Consider the following 12,061-nt stretch of genomic DNA (forward strand, 5'->3'; position numbering starts at 1 on the left):
GATCCACTGGCCTTGGCCTTTCAAAAGTGCTGGTATTACAGGCATGAGCCACCGCACCCAGCTGTAAATAACTTTTTTTTTTAAACCCAGGGGATTTTGTTTTTCTCACATTTCTTAGAAAAATTTCTTCCTTAGTTGACTAAATGGAGAAATTACCTTTCGAAAGCTATCCACAGGCAGCCTTCTGGAATAAAGGAAAGGTTTAGAGTAAATCATCTAATAGAAATACTGGCAAATCTCTATGGTTTCAAACCCATACAGGTGTTTAATATAATAACAAGTTGACAAGTCAAAGATAATAATAGCTGCTATTTACTAAGTGACTTCTATGTGATAAGCAGTAGCTTAGATTCTTTGCATGAATTATCTTTAATTTCCACAATAATCATGAAAGGGAAATATTATTATCATTATCTTATAGCTGAGGAATTTGATCCGGAGAGCTTAAATAACTATTCCAAGTTGGCATAGCTTATCAATTGGAAGTCAAGATTCACAAAGTCATTGGCTTTAAGGCATGTAATAGTTCCATTTACATATGTTGTAAACACTCCCAAGAATAACATTGGATTCAATTGAACATTCATTTGTTGAATGCCTACTAATGTAAAGCACTGTACTTGGTGCCACAAGAGATTCTGAAATGAGAAAAGAGCTCATGGTTTAGCTTGTTTATGTCTGGAGAGTATTTTTCTCAGCAAGCAGTCAATAGACTTGAACACATAAGTGCACAATCCTCATTAAAATATGGTAACCAGCTCCCAAGAAGCAGAAGGGAATGACATGTGCCTTGAGGATTAATTTTTATTGAAAAATCATCTAAAAGCAGTACTCTTTAAATCTCTTTCTGAATTGATCTTGAAGACTACTGATAGTGGAGGCAACTGCAGAGAAAGAATACCAGAACCATATAATGTGTAGAAGGAACACATACTTTGGAATCTGAAATAGGAATTTTTGGAAAGTGGGAAAAAGTTCAATTTTATTAGGCTATGTCTTAGCCAGTTCTGAATCTCAGGTTTTCATCTGCAGATGCTGTAATATCTGTCGCACAGGAATGTTGAGCTGATTAAGTAAGTAGGAGTAAAGAATGCTGTTCACATACAGAGTTGGTGCTAAGTAGAAATCCCACTACTTTCCCTGGTGATCTCTTCAAAACACCCTCTTAACAACCACAACCTTGGATATGAGAAATGAATGTTTTGGTCCTAGTTGAAAGGGAGATGATGGCCCTTTTCTCCAGCCTCCAGTAAAAACTCAAGAACAACCTGTGTGGCGTTCTTGCTTGGGCCACTCCTTGAAAATCATGAGGGACAGGCTTTCACTCCTCCCAAAGTATCTTCCTAGGCAAATTCTTAGAAAGATTTTTTTTTTCCTATCACAATTTAATTCCTATCAGAATATCTTTGTAATTTCCAGCCCTTGGTTGCAGATCTGTTCGCAGAAGCTACCTAGAAGATATTTCATTCCTTTGTATGGGGAGACATCCAAATATTTGAAACCACAAATCTGCTCTTATAAAAAATTGGCTAAGTAAACTCTTCTTTGACTGTGTACAATAAACATGCATACAGTTGTCTTTGAAGTCGTTAGCTCACATTGAAAAGAAGAAAAAGTTTAGAAGAAATTAAATATATAATTTTGGGGGAAATTTTATCTCTAATTTTAGCTCATAGTTTACAATTCCTATATGACTGTTTGGAAGGTATTTATTTTAGAATGGATGGATGTTCCGTATTAACCTGTAGGAAGGGTTTGTGAATATTCTGTTGCTCTGAATTATTAGCGGTCTAGATCTAGGCTGGACTTTGAGAAATATAAAAGAAAAAAATACCTCTTTGGAGTGTGGTGTTGCTCTTTAAAAAAAAAAAAAAAAGCCCAGTGAATAAAAGGAAAACACAGTCATTTCTCCTGGAAGCCTTTCAATAGTGACTCAATGGCAATGTTGTGGTTGAAATTGTTGCTCCTAGATAATGAGAAAAGTTAAAGCCATCTTCTCAACAGTGAGTAGAAAAATCTTTTAAATTTTAGAGATGTCATAAATATAGTCTTAAGAAAACTGTTGGGAAAACAGTTTCTTGTTTTATTTGCTTATTTCCTAAGGAACAAAAATGATTGCGATTTTACAACTTTATCCCTGTAAAGTTGTAGCCTTCATGATGATATAATTCCCAAAGTCAGCTAGAATCCCGAGAATCAAAGAAGAAACTGAAATCTAATTACAGAGAACAAATGCAACAGGCCAGTTATATTTCCAGACATTTTTGGTTTGCCCAGTTCCCTAATTTTTCATACTTCTCATTAGTCTATTCATGTTTTGCTTAAAAATTGAATGGAATTTTGATGTGACATTTTAGAATAAATTTTAAAGAAGCATAAAACTAAAAACCTACTTGGAGAATTATGAGTGTTAGGTAATATATACAGTGTTAAGCAGAGTTTTACTAATTGGAGAATTTTACTTGTTCCCTTTTAAGTTTAAAAGATAGGTGTTGCGTAACTCTGAAAATCTGGGATGATGAGAAGACCTCAGGCATGTTCTACAAACAAGATTTTAAAGGAATGTCAAGTATGGTACTAAGAAAATAGTTTAAAATTTGTAATTTCCTTTCACCTAGCTCCCAATCCAGAAAATAATTGACCAAAAAAATTGATAGCAACCTTGTAAAGAGTTAAGGTAAAAAAGAATAACCTCTCATTATCTTTGTTTCTCAAGCAAAATATGCATTTTATAAACAGATTTTGGGGGAAAAGAATGGAATATCTACATTTACATGACATCAATAGAGGGCACAATTATTAGAGTTTCATAAGTGTAGCTAAGGAAAAAGATCACAATTCACAAATATAAATTTTTGTCATTTTGAGAACATAGAAGACCCCTGAGTGATGGTCATTTCATCAAATGTCCATGAGCTTTGTATTCCAGGCAACAGAGGCCTTCCTTTACAGTGCTTGGACTATGATAATCCTACTATGATTTGAGGTTAATCAGGCCATTATGTGCAAAATTTGAGGATAGGGCCAACTTATCGCAATCTACTTCCATTTTCATGAAGCCTGTCTTAGTTCGTTCAGGCAGTTATGACAGAATACAATAGTCTGGGTAGTTTAAACAGCAAACATTTATTTCTCACAGTCCAGAGGCTGGAAGTCCAAGATTAAGGGTGCTGGCAGATCAGGTGTCTGCTGAGGACCCACCTCCTGGTTTGTAGACAGCCATCTTCTGGTTGTGTCCTCACAAGGCAGAGATTAGAGAGCGAGCTCAGGTCTCTGAATTCCCTTATAAAATCACTAATCTCCTCACGAGGGCTCCATCCTCATGACCTAATTACTTCCCAGAGACCTCATCTCCAAATACCAACACACTGGGGATAAAGGCTTCAACATATGAATTTTAGGGGAACACAAACCTTCAGTCCACAGCAAAGCCCATTGCTTACTGTTACCTCTTTTCAAAATTCAGCACTAAGCTTAATATTGATGTCTCTCCAGCAAACATTTTACTTAAGTTGAGACTCAAACCATTTGAATGGGGCTCAGCAATTTGGTTTGGCTATTTCTCATGTAGCCTCTCTACATGGCCATGTGTGTGGCAAAAACTGTAAATCTTATGGTGCTAATTTCCCCTTCAGTGTCTAGAAATGGTTTCAGAAAGAATGATGACATCACTGAGCTACCAAGACGGAAAAATTATAGGGTTAATGAACAAGAGTGAAGAAGGAGAAATGAAGCCTTCTCAGAAGCAAGCTACAGGAAGATTAATATGTGAAATTCTACCAACTAACTAAGTTTAAGGAAGCAGTTGCAAGAGATAAATGATGGAGGACTTATAAAAAAAGGTTTAACTCTGCTTAACAACGATATTTGTGGGTATTTTTTTTCCTTATGCTACTAGTACAAGCTACAAGTGAAAGAGTAGAATGAAAACAGCTAAAAAAAATTTGCTACAGTGCAACTAGCTGTCAGGTAGGAAGAGTATATCTACATGATAAACAGGTGGTTACCTGAAGGAGGAGCGTGAAAGGGAAATAAATCTTTTATTCACCTTGACTATAAACCTAATCCTGATCTCACTCCCTCCTGACTAGTCCTTACCCTGCCTCTCAAAAACACTGATTTTGCTCAACATAAGTGTTGTCCAGTAAGTTTTAAAAATATCAAATTAGCTGGCTAATTTAAACATAAGAAAGTGATTGAACTTAAACATGAATGTACTTCAAGCAGTAGCTTAAAGTATATTCTATGACTAATATGGGTTTTCCTCAAGAAATAGGTTTCGCAGCCAAATAACTTCATGATGCTGGGCTAAACCAGTTAAAAAATTTGCCCCACACACCACCCAGATGTCTCAGGGGCTTCAGGAGGCCCACGTGCAGGCCACGTGCAGGAGAATGCAGCATGTCCTAAACAACTTTCTATCACTGCCCCAACTTTTCCAAATGTTTAAGGAGGAGCCTAATCTATAAAGTGTTGGTTAATAATGCATCTCTCAAAATATAAATAAATTATAGCATTCTTCAAATAGAAAAAAATAACAAAGTTTAACAACTGTATCATTCACCAAATATCTACTATTTCTCCTCTTCTTTGATCTATTTGTTTGCCATTCAACTCTTTAAATAAATGCAGACCTCTCTGCCAGTGTCCACCAATGTGTTAAAAATCCCCCTCTATCTTGCCTCCTCTTGGAAAGACACAGAGAGGACACAAAATAAAGAGAAAAGATTAAAGTGTATTTTCCTTTCTTGCACTGAGGTTAATTAAAAATACATCAGAAATATTGAAACATAAAAATCAGAACATTGGATTGGAAATTAGTGGTTGGATTTCTAGGAAGGGTAGGTTAAAGTCCTAAGTATTAGTTTAATCTCAGACGTAATCACAGCAGTGATTTCTGGGCCCATGTTGGTATAAGATATTTCCTGATGGCAGCTTGTGAATACAGATGAACACAGCAAATTGTACATCATCTCAGGAATACTGAAGCCCAAACTAATAAATTTCCCTAAACTCTGCTAAACTAGAAACATATGCTACAGGATATGTTCTAACCTACAAATAAAATACATTATCTCATACCAAAAAGTATTTCCATATGCATGGCTTACAAAATATACTCATGCATTTAAGGTTTGTGTCAGGGGAGGTGCCACACACTTTTCAATGACCAGCTCCCATGTGAACTCACTGTTGTGAGGACACCACCGAGGGGATGGTGCTAAACCATTCATGAGAAATCCACTCCCATGATTCAATCACCTCCCACCAGGCCCCACGTCTAATACTAGGGATTACATTTCAACATGGGATTTGGGTGGAGACAAATATACAAACTATATCAGTAACCAAAAAACAACAAAACAAAAACAAAAACAAAAATCAAGTGATGGTATTGAAAGGGCACTCAATCAGAAGATCTGGTCTTCAGGCCAGTCTCTGAACCTGAACAGATATATGGCCTTGGGCACACTCCATAAGATCAGGGGCTCTGGTACCTCAAAGGATAAACGAAGAGTCTTGCCCAAGTCTAGCTTCTCCGCAGAAACTCGAGCCCATGCCTGACCTTATATGTATAAAAATGCACTGTAATTATTTTTTAAATTTGCATTGTTAGGCCCATCTGACACGCAGCCAGTGTTAACCTACCTTCCTTCTACTGTCAGCGAATTCTCCACCTACAAGGACTGGGCATCCTTCATCTAAGATTTCTGGTCATGTTGGGTCAATATCAAAGGTGTTTTGGGCAGTTCTTCTTGTAGGTTAACTGTCAGGACCTCACTGGAAAATCAGTACACAGAAGGAGAATGACAAATAGACAGCCCTGGGAGGTGCAGGCTCCCCTTCTCCCACTGCCTCAATTCACACACCCTTACTTCTCACCTAGGGCACCCCAGCAGACTGGCCTCCTGCACTCATGCCCCAGATGGAGACCCAGGTGACCCTGAACATGCAAATGTGATCATTATTGCCTGCCTGAAATCTGCCAATGATCTCTGGTGCTTTTGGGGCCACGTTTAAATCATGATCTGATCCCCCCCTCTTGTTCTATGGTCACTCCATTATTCACTTCTTATTGCAGTCCCTACATCACTAGCCATTCCCTATCAACTTAGGGTGGTCCAGTGAAATCCAGGACACCCAATTAAGTTTGAATCTCAGATAAATCACAAATAATGGTTTAGTATAAGTATGTTCCAAATATTAAATGGGAGGTATTTATACTTACAGTAAAACATTATTTGTTGTCTATATGAAACTCAAATTTTACTGGGTGTCCTGGATTTTTATTTGCTACATCTGGCCACCCCGCCTATTACACACATGGTCTCAAAGACCCCTGCTTGCTCCCCTGCTGTCATTTCTTCCACGGCCACATTTTTCTCCCTCTCCTCCTACTTCACATCTGTGCATCATTCAGCACTACTTCCATTTCCTCGTCAAAGCCTCCGTTACTTCCCAATCTAATTTGGATGCTTCTCTATGTTACCCTGGGCCTATGTCTAGTAATTTATTTATACAAACCTACTGTAATTATTTATTTGTATTTTTCTCTGACTCACTGAACATTTCCTGAGGGCAGGAATCATGGCCTCTTCTTTTATCTATTCCTAGAAACAGAAATAGAATAACAGAATGGCTGGCACATCATAGCTGTTCAATATTGTTTGTTTGATGAATCAAATGATGTCATTTACTAGCTTTTGAAAGCACACAAAGAAAAACATATGGGCAGAGGCCTAGGTTTCCAGGGTAAAGGAGAAGAAGATACCAGACATCAAAGCTGCTAACTCATTTCTGGATGGCCATATTTATGGGACAATTAAGGGGACTGCAGTTAGGAGGCAGGCTGCAGATACAAGAGGAACACTCAAGTCAGCAGAGTCAGAAAGCCCATGGCCAGATATCAGTAACTGAGAACATAGATACCAGAGATTGGAAATAGTGCTTTGGAAACCTTGCATCTCAGTAACCCCATGGAAGAATAAGCCTTAAGATAATGTGAATTTGACAGTAAAGATTGATGACCTGGCTGACAAATAAAGGCTATACCGTGAAATCTTTTCCTCTGTAAGAATTTTAGCAAAAGAGAAGGAATGGGACCATCTGGACACAACTGTCTTAAGAAACTGATCTCATCAGCAATGGTCCCCAGAGGAGTCATGAACAGTGGCTTGGGAGTGTCAGGCAAGCCCTTCTTCTGGCTGTACAAAGTGATGGTGTGGCCAGTGCAGGCAGCAAGAGCTTGCAGAGGCAGGTGGTAACTTTCCTGTTTTCTCTGTAGGATCCTTTTCCCAAACTTCCTCTCCTTTCTCTAGACTGTTCATGCCACTTCAAATCCTAATTTGAGAATTAGCCAGAGCTATGAGGGGGGATATGTAAAGGAAGATTTGATGGATCTGCCGAAGAAAGGAGATCAAAAACACAGGCCATTAACCTATCGGTGCCTCAGGGTCCCAGCTCATCCTGTCTCCTTCACTTCTTCAGCAGAAGCTTTCCCCCATTTTTCTGTTCTTTACTCTCCTCTTGCTTCTTATCAACCTAACCCCCAGCCCCACACCCCAAGTGAATGGCTTTTGGCTTAATGAATGTTTAATAATGGATAAGCTACTGTCCTACACTTTCAGAATAAATGTTGAGAGTCTGACAAATAGTCACAGCTTTTACAATATACTTCTGGGGCATATCCTAAGGAACCAATCAGAGGCCAAATATTTATGTTCACTGATGTGCATTACAATATTACAATCTGAGATGCTCATGCAACAAAATACTATCCAACCATCAGAATAACATTTTCTGGGAATATTTAATAACAGAGGGAAATGCTTGTGATTGCCATCATGAAAATCAAAATAAAAGATTCTAAGTTCCAAATAGTGTTATGTATGTATGTATGTATAGATACATACATAAGACACAATGAAGCATTGAGGTTAGAAGCATGAGGCTTGGAGTTAGACTCTTTTAGTGGCACTTTTACTGTTTTTTAGTTGAGATTCTCTGAAAATTCACTGGGCATCAGGATGTCGTTATAAAATCAGAGGAATAGAATTTGTCTAATAGAACGTTTTTGTGAATTTATATGAGAGACCCTTTGTCAAATGACTACTCTAGTCCTACCCACAGCAGGAATTCAATAAATGGTATATACATATATAAAGTTAAAATATTACTACCCAAAATATATGAAAGTCTTATTACCACAGGTTACCACTAAGTAGTGGTATTACAGGTTTTGCAATTTATTCTCCATGTTTCTTTATTTTTAAGTTGTGTATAGTAAGTATATATTACTTTTACAATTATTAAAATATTATATTAAGTAAATTGACATAAAGTTTGCAACAGCTGAGATAATTTATTTTGTTTTCGTTTCTCTTTTCTTTTCTTGCTAGAGACAAGATAAAAAGATCTAGGGCTACTGCCAACAACATGCCAAGGTCAAATAGGAGACTCTGTGTGACCTAATATTTCCTGGCAGACATGAAGGTTCAGGATGGCTCTTGCCTACTTAAGCAAAACCTTAATTCAGAAAACAGGTCTGTAGGAACAGTTTGTGTTATATTTATAAAACTTAAACTTCCTAAACAGTAAGATACTGTAGTTTCTGGGAATCACGCTCTGCAGTGAGGACACCAAATTAATTATCGTTGATGAAAGACTGTGTTAGTGAGAGCAAAACTTAGAGACTCCAGACACACCTTTCCCTACTCACATGCCTGATTACAAACCTCGAAATGCTCTATAGAGCAGCGTGCATTTACTTAGGGACATTTTGATTTTGTTTGATATTTCCTCCATCCTCTGTTTCTATAATGGACTTCTGGGCTTCCCTGACTTGTCTCTGTTCTTCTGTGTTCATGTCTCTCTGTGGAATGACAGTTAATGAAGAGAAAGTGAACGTGTTATCACGGCCAACACTGAGATTGCAGGAGGAAAGATACGAAAGCCACAGGAAAGATATGAAAGCCTCACCAAAGAGGAAATAAACCACCTAAAATAAAAGGCAATTTTGTTTGTGAAATGTGAAAAATGTGATAATCTACTTTATTTATGATGAACTACATGTTAAAGTGTGGGGTGATGAAAAGAGCCACCTTCTGTCCTCTGCCCTCCTCCTTCAAGCTGGTCTTGACCATCATTGTCGTCCTTCAAATGATGAAATCGCTGCAGTAACTTGAGGGCTGTTTGCTCTGCTGCTGACCTCACTGTACACAAATTAGCCCTTCTTCTGAGGCTCAACTATGCTATGTCCATTACCCTAGTTACTGCTCACAATCTATATAATGTGACAAATCATGAAACATGAACTAGTAAAATGTGTATTTATAAAGGAGGCAATACCGTTATTGTTTTCAGAGGAAATGACAGTATGTCTAGAGAGCTCATGAAAAATAGAAGAGATAGAAAATGGGTATTCCAAAGCCTAGACTTTTAAAAAGCAATTATCAATCATAAGCTATAATGAAAAGAATGTGATTCACAACAGTGGTTCTTCTGTGAGCCAGATGGGTGTGGATTCCATTCAGAAGTAGTGCATAGTCCCCAAGCTTGCACCTCACTTGAGCCCTGGATCCCCAAATCATTCTGTTTTTGTCCAGAGTTTCACAAGGTTGATTTTGAAAATGTTGCCACCAGCTCTGGCTATGGGAATCACAGTGGGAAATAAATGCCATAGCATCTTACCCATCATCCCCATCTCCTCCTGAGACGAAACACATTTTCCCCTAAATGCTAACTGGGCTGTCTGCCTCCAGCATAGACAATCTTTTACATTTTTACCACAAAGTAGTTTTAGCTGCCTGGACCACATCACCAATTGAATAGTATGATGTTCTGGGTAAGGGCAGAATAGTGGGTTGAATGGTGATCCCCAAAAATATAGGTCTGTGTCCACTTCTCTAGAAACTCTGAATGTCACTTTATTTGGAAAAAGGATATTTGCAAATATAGCTAAGTTAAAGGTCTTCAGATAAGATCACCCTGGCTTATACAGGTGGTCTCTATATCCAACGAAATGTGTTATTTTAAGAAACACAAAGAGGACAGACAATGAGGAGGGAGTGTAAACCTGGAGGCAGAGATTGGAGTGATGTGGCCACAAGCCAAGGGATGCCACAGAAGTTGGAAAAGTTGGAAGAGACAAGAAACAATCTCCCCTAGAGTCTCTGGGGGAAGTCTGGCCCTGTTGACATCTTGAATTTGAACTTCTGGTCTCTAGAATTATGAGTCAATTTCTCTTGTTTTAAGGCATCTAGTTTAAGATAATTTGTCAAAGCTACTTCAGGAAACTCAGAGAAGCAGGTTCTAGAGTCAGCAAATGAGGATTATAGTCCCAAATTCGATATGACCTTGGGCAAGTTGATAAACCTCTCTACAGTCATCTGTAAGGTGGGGATGATAAAAATAATACAGTCATGAGCTATTCGGTCAATGACAAGGTAGTCCTGTGAGATTGTAATACTGTATTTTTATTGCACCTTTTTATGTTTAGATACACAAATACCATTGCCAACAGTATTCAGTACAGTAACATACTGTACAGGTTTCTAGCCTAGGAGCTATACCAAATAAATAGTACAGGTGTGTAGTAGGCTATCCTATGTAGCTTTGTGTAAGTACACCCAAGGAAGTTCACACAAGGACAAAATCCCCTTACAGTGCATTTTTCAGAAAGTATCTCTATCATGAAGCAATGTAAGACTGTGTGTTCCTCACACGGGTATTGTGAGATTTAAATAAGATGTCTATATATTATTGTTATTGCATTTTTATAATGAAAAGGCCGAGGAAAGGGGTTTGCCTGAAGAAGGGAAGACAGTCCTCTAAAGGTGTATTGGATCACCACCTCTTATCAGATAGAAACTATCTTCAGCATTTAAACAGTGGTTCTGTTTTAGAGTGTACCTAGCACATTTTGAAATACCCTAGAGTCTGTTTTCTCTAAGCACCTGGACAGGGCTTTGCAGGTGTCCTTGACATATGGCCTCAGCTTGACCCATTGAGTGGACCTAGTTTGACCACCATCTCTTATATTCCGCATGCTCTTTAATGACATTGAATATTTACTTGTCTTTGCCTTATTTTCTTAATTCATTCGTAGCTTGCTCCTGAGCCTTAAATTACTTTGAAGTGTATTACACATCCTTTGTATCCTCGATGGAATCTCATTCATAGTAGGGTCTGTGATAAACAATTGATTGGATAGTGAATATCTCTTACAGGCATGTAAGGAGGAATCAAGAAGCTGTGACATATTCTGAGGACCTCCAAAGAACAACTTGCTACTGACTGGACTTCTCTCATCTTTTAGCATGTGAAGTTTTGCAAATATAATCCACTTTGCTCTGAATGTCCTGACACCTGCTTCAGAGCTCAAGATTCAGACTCCAGCCTGAATGTTATTTCCTGAGAAAATCCCTCCCTGACCCACTGTGCTGGTTAGGTCCACCTGCTAATCACATCCACAAAACCCTCTGCTTCTCCTTCAAAACACTCATCTCCTCTGTAATGATCAGATGAACTCATGTCTTTCTCAGAGGACAATAAATTTGATGAATGGGGACCATGGAAGTTTATTTCCATCTGTATCCCTACATCTAACTCATCTGCTGGTACCTATTTGTCATGTATTTAATAAATACAACTACCTATGCCACCCTGCAATAAAATGATATTGTTACTTTCTCTTCTTTAGCTTTGGTCTGCTATTTTCTCACAAATATTTTTTCTATGCACATTGGTTTGTCAGGGAGTAAAATGTCTGACATGTATATTATACTTTTATTATATTCAAATTACAGCTTAGGAACTTAATGGACTCAATGAAAAGTACTACTTTTGGAAATGAGCACTTTGAGTTCTCAGCTTTCCTCTTCAATACAAAGTATTGTATTGAAACTTTGTAACCCTACAGAGTGGCATGAATTTCTATAGCAGCAAGGATACAAGATCTCAATTTCTTGGACAAACCAACATGCAAGTAAATTATATTGTTTTCCAGGAAAATTTCATAGAAAAATGGGAAAGTGGCCAGGCGTGGTGGCTCACACCTATA

At 38.0% G+C, this 12,061-nt stretch overlaps 1 protein-coding gene across 4 annotated transcripts in view; it reads left to right on the top strand.

Moving 5' to 3' along the window:
* Positions 1-12,061, top strand: part of RFC3 (replication factor C subunit 3) — a 212,904-nt gene that overhangs the window by 135,528 nt on the left and 65,315 nt on the right. The window contains exon 10 of one of the 4 annotated variants that reach the window (XM_008952230.5): positions 8,400-11,698. The exons of 2 other annotated variants lie outside the window; for them this stretch is intronic. The gene's annotated coding sequence lies outside the window, so the exon portion shown is untranslated. Of the gene's footprint in view, positions 1-8,399; positions 11,699-12,061 lie in introns of those variants that run through there. One more of the 4 variants, XM_063595706.1, reaches the window with a different exon arrangement.

Source organism: Pan paniscus, chromosome 14 (genome assembly GCF_029289425.2).
Source record: "Pan paniscus chromosome 14, NHGRI_mPanPan1-v2.0_pri, whole genome shotgun sequence".
NCBI lineage: Eukaryota > Metazoa > Chordata > Mammalia > Primates > Hominidae > Pan > Pan paniscus.